Source organism: Dryobates pubescens, chromosome 25 (genome assembly GCF_014839835.1).
Source record: "Dryobates pubescens isolate bDryPub1 chromosome 25, bDryPub1.pri, whole genome shotgun sequence".
In the NCBI taxonomy this organism is placed as follows: Eukaryota; Metazoa; Chordata; class Aves; order Piciformes; family Picidae; genus Dryobates; species Dryobates pubescens.
Window position 1 is genome coordinate 10,396,722 of NC_071636.1, and position 15,073 is coordinate 10,411,794.

Here is a 15,073-nt window from a genome sequence, read left to right on the forward strand (position 1 = left end):
TAATTTTCTTCTGAGAGACAGGCCTTGTCATTAATACTGCATTTGTTTTGGAGAGACTGGGTAGCATTAAATTCTGCAGAAATTATGTCATGCTTTCCTCTGTACAAAGTGAAGACCAAGTTCTGAGGAAGGTCAAAAGTAATCAGTAACAGTCAGGTCTCCATTTTTGCCATAGACTATCTCTGATGGTCATCCTTGGTCTTTTGATCACAGAATCATTAGGCTGGAAAAGATCTTTAAGATCATAGAGTCCAACTGTAAAACTAACACTGCCAATTCCACCACTAAACCATGTCCCTGACGGCCATGTCTGCATGTCTTTTAAATCCCTCCAGAGATGGTGACTCCACCACTTTCCTAGGCAGCCTGTTCCAGGGCTTGACAACCCTTTTGGTGAAGAAATTTTTCCCAATATCCAATCTAAACCTCGTCTGGAGCAACTTGAGGATGTTTCCTCTTGTCCTGTTGTTCCTGTAATGTCCTTATCTTAGAAAAGATCATAGAATCAATAAGGTTGGAAAAGACCTCAGAGATCATCGAGTCCAACCTGTCACCCAACACTTCATGACAACTAAACCATGGCTTCAAGTGCCACATCCAACCCCCTCTTGAACACCTCCACAGGCAGGACATTCCAATGGCCAACAGCTCTTTCTGTGAAGAACTTTCTTCTCACCTTGAGCCTAAACTTCATTGCTTTTTACCATTAACTTTTCTGTAGATGTGGAATACAGACAGCTTTTCTCCTGAATTCCATCCCAACTTCAGCTCCAGAATACACGTTCAGCCCCAGTGATACAGTAACATTTTCAACAATAACAAGATTTTAAAACAAACATACAAATCCCAACAATAATCTAGTAATTCCTGCATTCCAAGACCTCATACACAGGTTCCTGTCCATCTGCACAAACTCTGAAAAAGTCTATACAGAGCAAAAACTTAACAAGTCAGAAGTCCCCATCAGGGTATGTAGAGTCTAACAGATGATTACTGGAAAGGAAGCCTGCCAAGATACTTACTATGTTATATTCAAAATTTGCTACTTGGTTGAATCAAGCTCTGTCATTGGCAAAGCTCAGTCCTGCTCCCACCTAAGTCAATGAAAGCAGAAGCAGATCTGCACAGTCAGACGCTTTCAGAACCGAGGACAGAGTCTGATTTTCTTCTGCACTGCTCCCTCCCCTCCACATTAAACAGTCAAAATCCATGTCTGAATGCAAAAGATCATCACCTACCATTCTTCAAAGATTAGATCACAGACCCATATATTTACTCCTCCCACCTGGCCATGCTTTAGTGAAGATTCAGCAGGAGAGAGCTGCCTTAACAACCAAACTTAAAAATTCTTAGCAAAGTATTCACTCTTTGTGTAATTAATTCCTTGACCGCTACAGAAGGATGCTCTGAGTGAAAACATCCTCCCAGACTGTAATGATTATGCTAATCTAGTGATGAAAAAAAAGATGTGTTGTGTATTAATCAAAGTCCTGAGCTCAATTTCTCATTGTTCTTGGATGAAGTGATCAATACAGCGACACTCACTTGCCACACGTACAGGACTCTACTAGGATGTTACATTTATCTTGTGCTTGTAAATGAAATGCAGTTAATGAAGGTTCATCACGTAAGAAAGCGAGAAGGAGTATTGGGGGTTGGGGGGGAGGGCAGGAAATCATTGTTAGAAAGTACAAAGTAGACAGCCAAACTGGCCCTTCACCCCCACTATCTATAGAGTATCATTTAGTTTAAATTCCACAAGAGATTAATAAAAGGTCTTTGGGGAATGCTTGTTCTTTGACTCCTCATGAGCATTTGGACACCATTTCTATAAACGGGTCTGCCATAACTTGTAATCTCAAAATTCCAGAGTCATTACTGTGCTACCTGATAGGAGCACACAGCACAAAGTATGATGTACCCCTCAGGATCGAATTACAGTACTAATCATGTAGGTAATGAGTGATGACCTCCTGTGCTGTCATTCTGGGATAGTAAAGTATTACTGCTGTATGCCATCCTCTCTCTGGCCAGCCTTATGCAGCCAGCTGGCTGCACTAAGCAGTTAAAATCTCAAATTGTTAAGAATATGCTGTTAACAAATCCTTGTGACTTATTATACACACAGAGATTAAGGTGGAACAGTGAATAGAAAACAAAACAAAAAGACAATGGCTAACTGGCAAAACCAGTACTAATTCTAAAGCATGATGCCTGATTTGGCTTGGAGTGTTTTTCTCCTCCAAAAATTAATTTCAAATTCCCGAACCCCAGCATGGCTTTAGAATAATCTTTCCTGGGTTGATTTAAGTTACCCCACAGATTTCTGCTCCAAAGGGCTTTACTCAGGACTTAGTTTCCAACAGGCTGTTGTCAGAAAAGCCAGTCACATACTGATTTGAAGCCTGTTGTCAAAAGGACAGATAGGCAACCACAGACAAGAGGGACTCAGTAATGGTCTCAGGGCTATGTATGTTTGCTGTAACAGACAGAATTCAGAGCAGATAGGGAAAAAAATACCCAAAACTTGTAAAACTAGTTTTACTCTGTGAAAAAAAAGGACACCAAAACTTTCCTCTGAGTAAACTAATTACAAGGTAGTTGCATCAAGTGTAAATTGTCAACTGCTAGTTCCAATCCATATTAAAATGGGACTTTATTCTGAAATCACTTTCTAGGTATTTCAAAACATAAGAGGCCAATGAACACTACTGCAGAATTCAGTATCGTAGTATCATAGTATCAGTCAGGGTTGGAAGGGACCACAAGGATCATCTAGTTCCAACCCCCCTGCCATGGGCAGGGACAGCCCACACTAGATCAGGCTGGCCAGAGCCTCATCCAGCCTGGTCTTAAACACCTCCAGGGATGGGGCCTCAACCACCTCCCTGGACAACCCTTTCCAGGGCTTCACCACTCTCATGGGGAAGAACTTCCTCCTCACATCCAGTCTGAATCTTCCCACCTCCAGCTTCATTCCATTCCCCCTAGTCCTATCACTACCTGAGATCCTGAGAAGTCCCTCCCCAGCCTTCCTGTAGGGCCCCTTCAGATACTGGAAGGCCACAACAAGGTCACCTTGGAGCCTTCTCTTCTCCAGACTGAACAGCCCCAACTCTTTCAGTCTGTCCTCATACGAGAGGTGCTCCAGCCCTCTGATCATCCTCATGGCCCTTCTCTGGACACCTTCCAGCACGTCCATATCCTTCTTGCAATAGGGGCTCCAGAACTGGAGGCAGTATTCCATGTGGGGTCTCACCAGAGCTGAGTAGAGGGGGAGAATCACCTCCCTTAACCTGCTGGCCACACATCGCTTGATGCAGCCCAGGATCTGATTGGCTTTCCCTACTTGGGACTATGTCATTAGAAACCAAACCCCATTATAAAAGTAGCTTACATACACATGGAAACTCTCATATTTCTAGAGCCATTAGAAACTATCCCTAGTTCAGAGGAAGCTGTATCATTTAACCACGTAAACCAAAGCAAATTTAATGTGGCTAGGTAAAAACAATTTAAGCAGGGATTTATACCCCCCTGCCTATGTGTGCCTTGCACCACTGGTCCTTGCTTTCAGGTTTAGTCTAACAGTTGTCTTTCAGCAAATCCTTGCCAGCTCTCTCCAGCCCACAGGAATGGTTAGGGCAGAATTTCCATCACTGCAGAGGCCCTGCTTTGTCTCTTCTCTCTCGCAGCCACCTTTCAGTCTCTGAAAGATACATGACTACTTTATCTTCATCCTGCTTGTCACACAAATGCATCCCTTCATAACACAGACAGGAAGGATTTACAATACTCTACAAGTTACTGTGTAGGTTAATAGCTCATTTTGCCTCCCACTGTACATATGACTCTCATTAGTACTAATAACTCATAAGAAATAGACAAACGCCTTCCAAAAAAAATCTGAATGAGTGATTATCTTCAAAAGCTTCCTTTGTTAGCAGTAAATCTCTATGTATTTTTTCCTAATAGACTGCATAAAGATCAATAATTATTATACTGTAACCTGCAGGAAATAAGAATTACACAGCCAGTCTTGTAAATATAGCCATTAACAAACTAATTAAAGGAGCCATTAATAAATCCACGTGAATCGATTACCACTTTTCTAAAGAATAAGGAAATTACACAAAAGAAAAATCTGCTTTGAACCTGGTGAGAGCTTGCAGGGCAGATGAGTGAAGAGTAGAGAAAAATTTCTTTACAACTGTGTCCAATGTATTTCAATTCTCTCCCATTTATGCACACAAAATGCTCATTAACCACTGCATTGGCTGAACAGAATGAAGCAACAAGAGCTGAAGTCAGGCTGGCTTTCCCTTCTACACACCTGATCTATTGGGTTTGTGTGGCAAGCTTTTCAGAGTGGGGAGGCTACAGGGGTGGCTTCTGTGATAACCTGCTAGAAGTTTCTCCCCACGTCTGATAGAGCCAATGCCAGCTGGCTCCAAGACAGACCTGCTGCTGGCCAAGATCAAGCCCATCAGTCATGGTGGTAGTGTCTCTGTGATAGTATATTAGAGAAGTGAAAAAAACCTGCAAGGGCAGCTTCAGCTGGAGCAGAGATTCCCCTGTAGCCCATGGTAAAGACCATGGTGAGAAAGGCTATCCCACTCAGCACATAGCACACATCCACGGGCAGCCCATGGCGGACCCCACACCACAGTAGATGGAGGCCAAAAGCAGGCTGTATCATTGTGGGAAACCTGGACTAGGGCAGACTCCTGGCAGGTCCTGTGGACCCATGGAGAGAGGAGCCCACAATGGAGCAAGTTTGATAGCAGGACTTGTGAACAAGCACTCTGTGGAAAAGACCCATGCTGGAGCAGTTTGTGAAGAACACACATTGGAGAAGTTTGTGGAGAACTATGTCCCATGGGAGGGCTCTCACACTGGAGCAGGGCAAGAGTGTGAGGAGTCCTCTCCCAGAGGAAGAAGGAGTAGCAGAGACAATATGTGATGAACTGACCACAATTCCCATTTCCCTTCCCCTTGCACCACTTAGAAGCAGGAGGTAGAGAAAATCAGGAACAGAGGTGAGCCTGGAAAGAAAGGAGGGGTGGGAAAAAGGTGTTTTTAAGAGGTAGGGTTTGTTTTCTCATTATCCTACTCTGCTTTGATTGGTAATAAACTAATTTCTCCAAGATGAGCCTGTTTGGCCCATGACAGTTAAATGCTGTGTGATCTCTCCCTGTCCTGTCTTGACCCAAGAGCTTTACATTACATTTTCTCTCCTGTGCCCAGCTGAGGAGGGAAGTGGCACAGCATCTTAGGTGGGCACCTGGCATCCAGCCAGGGTCAACCCACCACACCTGAGCAGATATTTTTACAGCTCCAAATGACTAGGATGAATCAGCTCTCCAGGATCAGGAGTCAGATTCTAAACTAGTATAGACTGACACAGAGTGATGTATTTATTTCATCCGTTAACTCTAAAGGTGAGAAATGATCACACTAAATCTCTCAAGGCTCAGTTTTGTATTGCATCTTTATGCCAGAAAGTCCTCCATGACATTTTTCAAGACTCCTTTGAGGAAGAATAATCTCCTTGCACTCAATCTAGAATTTACTGAAGAAGTCAGTGGTTTGGATCAAACTTTTCTAAGTATCATTTGATGACACCTCAAGAGTGCATTTAGGAAATAATTATATGAGAATATGTTTAGTTATGGAACACTTTGCAAATTTTCCTTCCTTAGAATGTGTTTTGGACAAAGTAATTCATCACTTTTCTGTGAACAGCAGAACTTATCTTTTTTTGTTAAATAAGCAATAAGAAGCTCTTGCAATCAGGGAAAATTAATTGTCTTCTTATAAGTTACCTGCACTTTAAACTGCTCATTACCTGTTATAGATAGGTAATTCATATACTGGCATTTTTCTGGACTTAGATATATAGATAGATAGAGATATAGATATATATGAGGGTTTTATGAATGATAAATAGTATCACCTGAACAAAAATATTTTCCGCTAAACAGGAATTTCTTTTTTGATATATATATATACATCAAAAAGGTGAAAATATACAATAAGGATTTTGAATGCAAAGTTGTCCTAAGGAAGTTTTTAAAGTTGGAAACAAAACAGATACCAGCTTTAAAGAAAAGATCCTAGAAAGGCTTACCATGTTAGGAAAGAGAATCAGGGAAAGCACATGTATCAAATCCATGTGCTGTGAAAGCAGAAGCGACTCTAATTAGAAAGTTTCCCTTCTTGTTAAAATCAAAGGGGATAAATTCTGTTTCCTGTTAAAGCAAAGTAAATCCATAGCAATTCCCCAGAAAGTGTTCCACCTTTACATCAAGGTAACAAGTAGCTGAATTTAATCAGGGTTCTTAAAAATCAGATTAAAATTAAACTCCACAAAAGCTACCTACACACAGAGAACATCCCATTTTATAAAAGGCTTGTCATGTTTTAATCAGCAGAGGATGGTGACATGGCCTAAAATACAATTCATATATTGTTAATAAAACTCCGGAAGAGTCTGGTTCATTAAATGTTCACAGAATGCCCTGGTGCACTCAAGAGGTAAAACCAGACTGTGACACAGATAGGAACAGTAAACCTGGACAGCATTCAAAAATTGGGAAGCACAGGCAGAATTTATTTTTTAAGGTTTCTCTCCTTTTGTGCCCTCATTTACTTTATAGTCTGAAGAATACATGCTAGAGAATTTGTCTTTTACCCCTATGAAAGTGTCCTATAACTTCACTGTAAACCTTGAATATTTTGTCCTATCTGGAAACCATGAAGCATGTACAGAATGGTCTCATGCCACCTGCAAATTAAAAAGTCAAGTAAAATTCACATTTCAGAGTGGCAAAACACCAAAAGCTTTGCAAAAGGCTAATTTAATTCATCTGTCATACACAATTGCACAGTCAACTCTAATCCAAAACATCTATTTTTTTTCCTTTTCAGACATAAAAGAGCCAGTTGCCCAGGCTCAGAATTAAACATCTGTTACATGAAACAAAGATATTAACCTCCAAGGTTTTTTGTTTTTATATGAACCAATACAATTCCATCACTCAACAGTCTTCTGTAACAGTTGCTTTCTCCATCACAAAATTGCTGCAGCCAACGCCTCAGCATAAACCTCTTAAGTGAATGACCTTTAAAGGGAGTAGGTGGGCTGTTATTAATACAGGATACAGATATTTCTTTTACTAATAAAATTTATTTATTTTAAAATAATATCTTGCTGCTTTTTGTGTTATTGGATATATAGATGAAGTATTTAGACATGACAGAATCAAGTAGAGTAAAAGAATCAAACACAACTGGTATCTTGCTTACCATATTATCAAAGGACTTCTTATTCTGGGCCCCTCAGTTTAGGAAGGATGTTGACTTGCTGGAACGTGTCCAGAGAAGGGTAACAAAGTTGGTGAGGGGTTTGGAACACAAGCCCCATGAGGAGAGGCTGAGGGAGCTGGGGTTGCTTAGCCTGGAGAAGAGGAGACTCAGGGGTGACCTTATTGCTCTCTACAGCTACCTTAAGGGAGGTTGTAGACAGGCAGAGGTTGGTCTCTTCTCCCAGGCAACCAGTACCAGAACAAGAGGACACAGTCTCAAGCTGCACCAGGGGAGGTTTAGGCTGGAGGTTAGGAGGAAGTTCTACACAGAGAGAGTGATTGCCCATTGGAATGGACTGCCCAAGGAGGTGGTAGAGTCACCATCACTGGAGGTGTTCAGGAGGAGACTTGATAGGGTGCTTGGTTGCATGGTTTAGTTGATTAGGTGGTGTTGGATGATAGGTCGGACACAATGATCTTGAAGGTCTCTTCCAACCTGGTCTATTCTATTCTATTCTATTCCATTCTATTCTATTCTATTCTATTCATCCTTAGTACATACAAACCAGCCACGAATAAAACAGGAAGCAGTCCGAAGCATGACTTCTATTCTTTCAAGTAAACCTTCCCAATTTTGAAAAGAAAACCTAAAATCCACACTTAATGGATTTCAGTCAGGCTCTTCATTAGCAAAAAAGAACAATTATTATCTTACAAGTAGGCCAAATTCTGACCCCAGTGCTGCAACGTAACTCCAAAGTGTGTAAATGTCATCTGGAGCAGGAGCCAGGCTACTCAAGTTATGCCAGTTCTCATCTCACATCTGTTTTTTTCATTGTCTAGGGTGCTGCAGCCAGCCTAGTGCAATCTCCTTTCTAGCAGCTCCCAAAGCAGGGAGCTCATGTTTCAAAATCAGGTCTTCCTCTTCGTGGCACTGTTTTGTTGCAGAGTATGTTAACTATTTTAGTCTGGAGACACAAGAACACTGAGCTTCTCTTCCTTCAAAATTTTCCTAGGCACCAAACTAATGAAGTACAAGCAGCTGTACTGTGCTCTTCAACGCCTCAGCTGAGCAAAAATGGCAACCAAAGGCAGTACTGTAACAACAGCAAATACAAGCCTAGCAAATAAACTCTAAGAGAAGCTGCAACCATCATAAATCACTCTGTTTTGAACTTTGTAGGAGGTTGCACATCTGAAATTCTCCTAATTTAAGAGTATTAGATGTAAAAGACTGTGAAAAAGAAACACACAATTCACACTTGTTTAAACTGCGCCATACTATGACACAAGGAATTTGCTTGCATAAGCAACACCCTAATAAAGAAAGCTTTCCCTGGAGGCTTTAACTAAAATGTGCACAGCACCTCAGTTGATATTTCCACAGATTGTCAAGCTGTCCCAACAAATCGAGATTTAACAGTTAAAAAAAGGTATTTGGCTTCTCAGCCTTTCTGGAGTTACATGCAGAGAGATTTACACCAAAAGGTTAAAGGACACCTGCACTGGTGGTTGTTCTGCAACGTGAGCGGGTTAGCTCCTCAACCATACGCTGAGGAACAGCATTCCTAATTATGATGGAGTTCAATGTGGCTTTTGAGGCCTGATGAGTTACTGTAAATGAAAAGACAGAAAGTCTGGAATGACCCCAATAAACCATCAAAATGAACCTACACCAGAAACAGCATTTTCGCTTCTCCAAAGAATCAAGGATTGAATCAATTTCAAGCCGCATAATTACAATGCTTTTCTGTTAATCATTCTCCTTGAAGAAATTCACAGTTTAGCAGAGATTTTCCCCAAATATATCTGGTGTTTCTAAAATGATGTTATAAGATATTTCAACAGGCATTACATTAGCAGTCTCAAATTTTCATAGTAACTCTTAAATTAAGGCAACATGGAATGAAAAGTAAAATTGATCCTAAATATATCTCTGTATCTTTTCATACTCATGCCATAATAGACAACTGCAGAACAAGTACCAATTAGCTCCTCAGAAGTAGAGAAGAATTAATAGTCCCTAAACTAGATGCATATTTAGAAATCAACACTGCAGGAAAGCAGTTTAAAGTAACAGAGAGAAAGGGGAGGAGTGGGATCTAGGAAGTCTGTACTCTGGTCCCAGATTTCTCCTTTCTTTTGGACAGAATATGCTGTAAAATTCTGTTGTGAAGTGGTCCAAAATTACCTGATCAAATCCACCACATGAGTGCAAGGCACCATTCCATTGAATTACACATTTTCAGAATTAAATCTCTCTTTTACATTGGCATAACCCAAAAGGAATTCCAGTAAAAGGTGTGTTTCCTTTTTTGCATCACAGTAACAAAAAATATGGCCTTAATATATAAAAGGAGTGATTCTTACTGGCTTCAGCTGGCCGGTATTCTAGACTTTATGAGCATCTGCTAACATACATTAGCACAAAGAAATCTCTCCAGAAAAATTGAGGTATTTCCTCCTAAATGCCTTTTCCTCATCAAAACAGAAGCAATATGTTTGACCAAAATGTGAGCTTTCGTTAGGAAAAGTTACAGAGCAAGCCTCCATAAAGCCTGTATATTGTAATAGGACCAGGAGATGGTTTTCTCCTCAAATTTTCCTAAGCACAGCTATCAAGAAGGTTAGAAGCAAAGCTATCAGAATGTTAGAATCAAAGCCAAATTCCCTTGAGATGAAAAATAAATGTACCAAAATAGTTACAAACACATTCTCTGGATTAAAGGTTATATAAAAAGCCAACAGGTCAGAAATACCTCTCTTCCTTATATCCCTCCACAATGTCATCTAATTAGATTGAATACCTTTTTATTTCATTCAGTGCAGAGAATTTCTGAACTCCCAGTTTAATCAAGCCTGAGTCCTACTGCTCCTCTGAGGCACCATTTTCTTCAAAGCCATAAACTTCAGCTAAGGTTGTCTTAATTTTACACTTTTTTTTCCCCCTGCCTTGAATTAATAATAACCAAAATCTAATTGGGTCCCAGTGTCTCAAATACTCTTTATTAAAACACTTAATTTCTGATTTCTTTAAATATTCTCCTTTATGCCAAGATCTACCTCATAAGTTACTGGAAAAAAAAAATAATTCATTTGGAATTTATGGACACTATGAGGATGTTGAAGAGAGTTTCAGGCATTAGGACTGTAGCTCCATGCGCTAATCTATTGAATCTGACCACAAAGATGTGGTCCCATAAGCAGTTTAAAGAAGGCTGCATTTCTTTTTTTTAAAGAATAGAATGCTCGATATTGTGCAAAATAGCTGCAAATGTAGAAATAATTCATTGTAGATGTTTCATCCACTTATCATGTCATGCATCCACTGTAAGGTCTTAGGCCTGCAGAATTCTGAACTCAGGAGAATCCATCCTCCTTGCACTGTTCACAGTATAAATAAGCATACAGGTGAGGCATCCAGGAGGAACGTTGCTATATGAAACCCCAAATAAGTTGTGGCTATGGATACAGACAGCTGTCCACAGACACAGAGTCTCTTTAAAATAAATCATAACCATTGTGGTACCAAAGAAGTCAAATGTGCTGTAAAAATCAGACCATGCTGATAGAGATTCAGAGAAGGAGAAACAAATTTCCTATGTGATTTCAGACAGGGACTGTACTCAACCCAAGGGAGAAAATCAACATTTTTTTAGTAAAAGTTTTCAAGGGAAATAACCATCCACAAAGAATGACCATGGCACCATTTTCCACCACACCAGACAAGATGGCCAGCCAAGGAGATCCTTTGGTTCTAATGCACTATGTAAGCAGCGATTTGCCCCACTTAAAAACCTTAAGCCTTTGGCATGCCTGTTTGTTTGAGGGGAGAAAGAAGAGGGATTACAAAGGCATTTAGTTTAGATTACTCCCAGATGCAGCTGAAGAAGCCACTTTGCCTAGGTCTGTACATCTCTTTTCACACTCACGGACTGCTCTAAACTAGGCAAATCCATCAGGTGCTCAAGCAATGCTATTCTCCAAAGGAGCCCAAGAACCATGCAAAAGTAGACATGATTTGTTCCTTAAAATAAAACAAAGGGACAAATTTTGATTTTAATTGTGACTGCATAACCCAAATGATATTAGTAGATTGGAATCTTACCTAAAATAATTGCAATCCCAATAACACTACAGCTGTTTACATGACAGCTTCATCTGGCTAAACGAGGGACTGGTCTGTATGAAGTCCTACTTGTCAGTGTCATAGAAAGGCTCAGATATGAGCTGATTTTAATGCACTAAAAGGGTATCAATGTGTGGCTCTAAAGACATCCTTAGATAGAAGAGAAGGCCCCTTGCCAAGGCAAAACAGGACCTGTTTAACTTGAAACCAGAAAAATTACAACTGGAAAACATGTGCTATTAATTACCAAGGTGATAACCAACAGAAACAAGCTCTGCTGCTTTATTTGTGAACAATAAAAACTATCTTGCAAGATAGCAGTCATTTGTACAATCATGGGGAAATGAGAATGCAATTCAATTCAATGATCAATAAAAGCCTTAAGAATAATCCAATCAATGTGATTCCACTTGGAAAGTACATCAGGGCTTGGTGATGTTCAGTCCCTCCATGTTCCCTCACAGAAACCAGGAAAACAGAGGGCTGATTTGGCATAGCTGCAGCTTGCTCCCACCCTCCTGAAACTTCTAATCCAAATGTTATCCTTTTAATGCTAAACTCCAATTGCAGACAAGACTTCCACTACATGTCCTAAGATTTTTGGTAATCTCATCAATATCACTATTCCATTTCAGTTTAAGCCGCTCAATACATACATGCCTGGTATCTCTCTTGTTTTAAGAACTTTATAGGAATAGAAATCGATTCTGGTGTTTCATTTGAACTTTTTTTTATTTCCCTCCACATCTTAGAAACCTCAAGCATGATGTCAAGCTGAGGAAGATATGAAGGAACCCATAGCTCCTGTGCTGGGTTACACCAATCCTGGGGGAAGGGCTGTGAGAGCCCTGCTTCCCCCAGGGGACAAAAGAAACCTGATCCAGGTGAGCAGGGAGTGACTTGGTTTCCCCCTTCCAGGAGGAGGGGTCCCCCGAGTCCACATACATGGAGGGAAATATAAGGCCATCCAAGCTTGGGTTTGTATGTTTTCCTATTTGTCCTTATTCCTTACCCTTGTAAACCCTCCCTGTAACTGCTATATATATTCTGTGGTTGTTGCTGTTGTTAAAAAATTTACTTCTCCTACTTCCAAACCAACTCCAGATTATTTTTTGGTAGATTTACCTCCTTCTCTTTTCCCCTAACCCCCTTTTTTTCCTTTCTCTCCTTTTTCCTTATCAAGGAAAAGGAGGGGGGGCAGGGGAGGAATACTTGGTTTGCTACCATCTGAGCTCTTAAACTCCAGTTAAGGCTCAAACCACTACAGGTCCCCACAAGAGTCAGTAGATATAGACCAAAAGAATATTGCTAGAAGAGACTTCTTGCAGGCAACAGCAGTAACATGAACTTGTAACATAAAAGAGATAGAAACTGAGGCCTCAAAACTTAACTGTTCCTGCACATTAATACCTTTAAAAGTAACATTACACTTCTGTGAGTTGAGAGATTTGATTACTACCTATAAAAAAAGCTAAGTGTTAGAATAGTGGCGTTAGCTGGTGAGGCTGTAGTCGTTCCTTCAGACAGCATGGGGGGCTTGAAAAATAATTAGTCTGATGGACAAACCTCTACACATCTCACGTTGGCTGCCTGCACCGGGCTGCTAAGGACAATTCTGTAGATGATGCGAGGGAGTCTGGCCTACAGCCCCTGAGCATAGCTCATTAGGTTCCTCAAAGACTTGGAAAACACTGCACTTCCCAGATTAGACAGACTAATGACTAATGCACTTGCCCATCTATTCATTATTGAATTCATGCCGTTAATGCATCGTTCCACCTTTTCCAAAGCAAGGAAGACCTTGTAGCATTCATGACGCAGTGTTGTGACTTAGGACAGGACTAAGACTTCAGGAATTGTATCCATTCCAAATGCTTATCTAAAATTGGGGTACTTTTTGTTCATAAATAGTACAAGACTTACCACTCCACATTAGCTTTATCCTACTATAACTCCTCTCTCTACTATGAAAAGTCAGTTTCTGTCATTGTGTGAATCTTGATGGGGGTTCTGGTGAGTAAGGTTTTTGCAAAGCATGACTAAGGGTGACTGACTCTGTCCTTAAAGCAGCAAAACATCTTATTTTAATAAGATTTTTCTTCATGGTGAAATCTAGCAGAAGAACTGGGTTTGCTACGTAGGCATGAGTATGTAACTTCATTCATATGACATTCCAGTCAATGGACAAACCACCTATTTGGCTTTATTTCCACCCACTCCAACTCATTTTTCAAGAGTAATGGGAGGAAGAAGTCTTGGTCACAGTGCAGTCAATGACAATTGTAAGAGCTAGAATTTTATGTCACGTGCTGCACTCAAGATAAGAAAACATAACCACAGCACCTGTCTTCAGAAAGGCATTGGAAGACATCAGGAAGGCCTTCAAAACCTTCAGCATATCATCATATATTTTAAGATTATATGAGGCTGTTATGTTTAGAGCAAATTGCAGGGACTGGAGAAGTTAAAGGGCTTCACAGTAAGAACACTGATTGTTGCAGAAATTTCTGTCATCAATTTGAGTCTTTCAGCAAAACTCAGACTTGGCTCTAACATTTAAAAATGGAGGGTGGGGGAAGTGATAACTGTAAACCTAGTTCAATATCCTTTTAAAGCAATCTTAAGGTCCATATTTGTGGCAGCTTGGAGTGAATTGTGGACTTTAAGGTATTAGAGAGTGACCTGACAGTCACTGAATTTCAAGATTAAGAAATTCTGTCAGCAGCAGGTGTCAGGAGGAGCAAAATTGAATATATACAGCAGAAAAGAAATTCTGAATTAAAAACAAAAATATGCTGCTACTGACAATGAAAACAGCAATGTAATTACCAATTATGCTGGGGTTTTCTTATACTGTACTGTCTGGGTTTTTTTCCTGCCTCTCAAATCAGGAAAATTTGTATCAGAAGGTGGATTATAACAGCTCACTGCATTTCTTAAAGATCAGTCTGAAGAGAAAAAACACAGAATAAAACAGCAAAACAGAAGCTGCACTTCTCACTTAGCTTTAAGCTAAAAAAATTGCTTAAATGGAATTGTCTGTAAACTACAAGGTCACTCCCTTCTCTAAGTGAAGCAAATTAAATCCAGATTTTAAGAGACCTTTCCACCAACTTTTGTTGTAACGTTAGTATTCTTAATGCCACAACAGTATCCTTAAACTGCAGCCAAGATTCTATCTATGGAGCTGGGAGCTGTAGTGAAGCTTTAAAAAGAGTCAAGATCTAGATTTTCTAGTGCTCTGCTCCCTCAGTGCAGGATGGTTCACAAACACTTAGCATTCACCACTTCTCTCTGTGACATCTCTGGATGGACTTTCAATAAAGCTGATGTCAATGTTGAGACTGACTGAAAAGCTCGCCATTCATTTTGGCCCTTAAATATAAGGCCAAGTGTTTCTAAAACAAAATAAATCTAGCCTTCATCTACAGAATGAAATACAATCATGAAACAGATGCAATTTTGTTATCTTAAAAGAAAGAAAAAACTCAAACAAGGTAAGAAGAGTTCATGCTTCACATATTCAATAAAGGCTGTGGGCTTCCATATTTTATTTTAATTACGTGGAAACAAAAGAGATTTTAATTAAAAAGGTGGATACCATAGACCAGAATTGGAAAGCAAAAAGCCTTAAGCA

The 15,073-nt window shown here is 40.1% G+C and overlaps 1 protein-coding gene across 1 annotated transcript in view; it reads right to left on the bottom strand.

Moving 5' to 3' along the window:
• TMEM132D (transmembrane protein 132D) overlaps nucleotides 1–15,073 on the bottom strand; it is a 283,554-nt gene that overhangs the window by 251,551 nt on the left and 16,930 nt on the right. The gene's annotated exons all lie outside the window — the stretch shown is intronic.